The sequence below is a fragment of the Dioscorea cayenensis genome, chromosome 1, assembly GCF_009730915.1.
Source record: "Dioscorea cayenensis subsp. rotundata cultivar TDr96_F1 chromosome 1, TDr96_F1_v2_PseudoChromosome.rev07_lg8_w22 25.fasta, whole genome shotgun sequence".
Lineage (NCBI taxonomy): Eukaryota > Viridiplantae > Streptophyta > Magnoliopsida > Dioscoreales > Dioscoreaceae > Dioscorea > Dioscorea cayenensis.
The window spans coordinates 15,219,388-15,221,014 of NC_052471.1; the positions used below are offsets into that span (position 1 = coordinate 15,219,388).

Below are 1,627 nucleotides of genomic sequence, written 5' to 3' on the forward strand. Positions count from 1 at the left end.
ATGAGCACACGTTCACATCTTGAATCACTTTCTTCTTCAATGATATACATGCTGGTGGGGTTCTTGTTCTTATATGCATAGGTCAGAATGCTCGAGTGTGACTGCCTTTGTGCCCCTCCAAATGGATGTGCTCACTCGAATGCGAGGAGGTTGGCACACACTCTAGCATCTCACGCCTGTCTTATGTCTTCGCATTTGAACTTTAGTAAGATCTCCTCCAAAATAAGTGCATAATGATCCACATTGGCCTATTTCCTTCATACTCGACCTCACAGCTCTACCTGCGTAAAATTAACATAAAACACACATATTAATGTAAAAACCTGAGAAAAATAATGCTCAACATAAAGAATGAACGCTTCACATTCATATCACACAAGCACTTATCAGAGCCTTCCCATTTTCCCTAAAGGGGAGAGCGAAGCAGTGGCTACGCTCATTACCCAGAGCATCGATAACCACATGGGAGGAGATGGTAGAAGCTTTTCTTGCCACTTATTTCCCTCCCGGAAAATCTGCAAAGCTTAGGAATGAGATCTCATCCTTTGTTCAGTTGAAATTGGAGTCTGTATTTGAGACATGGGAAATGTTCAAGGAACTCCTGAGAAAGTGCCCGCAACACGGATTTCTGGAGTGGATGATTGTTTAGACCTTTTACAACGGTTTGAATCCGAGTACAAGGCAACTCTTTGATGCGGCAGTAGGAGGTACCTTAGGTAGCATGACCCCCGATGAGGCCCGTCAGTTAATTGAAGAAATGAGGTTAAACAACTACCAATGGAATGCGAGGGAGAAGAAAAAGATGGCCGGTCTCCATGAAATAGATGCGGTAACTTCATTGGCGGCTCAAGTGAAAAATTTGAGTAAGAAGTTAGATCTTCAAACTTCGAATAGAGTCGCGACCGTGACTAATTGCACCGGGTATATTGGAGGACATGCTCCCTCCGATTGCTCGATCTCTATCGGTGATGTTTCTTCGGTGAAGAACGTTGATTTTGTAGGCAATGGCATGAGACATCAAGGAAATCCATATAGCAATACCTACAATTCGGGTTGGAAGAATTATCCCAGTTTCTCATGGAGTAATCAGGGTCGACAAAAGGCCATGGGGCCACCGGGTTTCCAACAACAACAACAATAAGCCCCTCAGGTGAAAAACAGAGTCTCAGGTTTGGAAACCCGAATGAATGACTTAGAGAAGCACTTGACTCAATTTGTGCAATCTGTAAATACAAGGTTTGAAATAGTCGAGGCTATACTTCGCAACCACACCTCCTCTTTGCATAACCTTGAAAATCAGGTGGGGCAAATTGCGAAGTCTCTCTCTGAAATACCACATGGAAGCTTGCCGAGCAATACAGAAACCAACCCTAGAGAGCACGTAAAGGCGATCACTTTGAGAAGTAGTCGTGAGGTTGAAGGTAGGCTTCTGAGTGAGAAGCCAAAAGAACACGCACCCGAGGTTATTGAGGTGGAAGAGGGAACAAGCAAAGAGAAAGAGGTGGCACCCCCACCTTTCAAGCCAAGAATCCCTTATCCCTCTAGATTGAAAAATGACCAAGGGGATGAACAGTACAAGAAGTTCCTGAGTTTGTTCAATCAACTCCACATCAATATTCCTTTTGTT

General features: G+C 43.9%; 1 non-coding gene across 1 annotated transcript; it reads right to left on the reverse strand.

Moving 5' to 3' along the window:
• Positions 1–520: 520 nt before the first annotated feature.
• LOC120266305 lies at positions 521–627 on the reverse strand. The gene has a single exon (XR_005538135.1). It is a non-coding gene; the product is annotated as a small nucleolar RNA R71 (small nucleolar RNA).
• Positions 628–1,627: the final 1,000 nt, after the last annotated feature.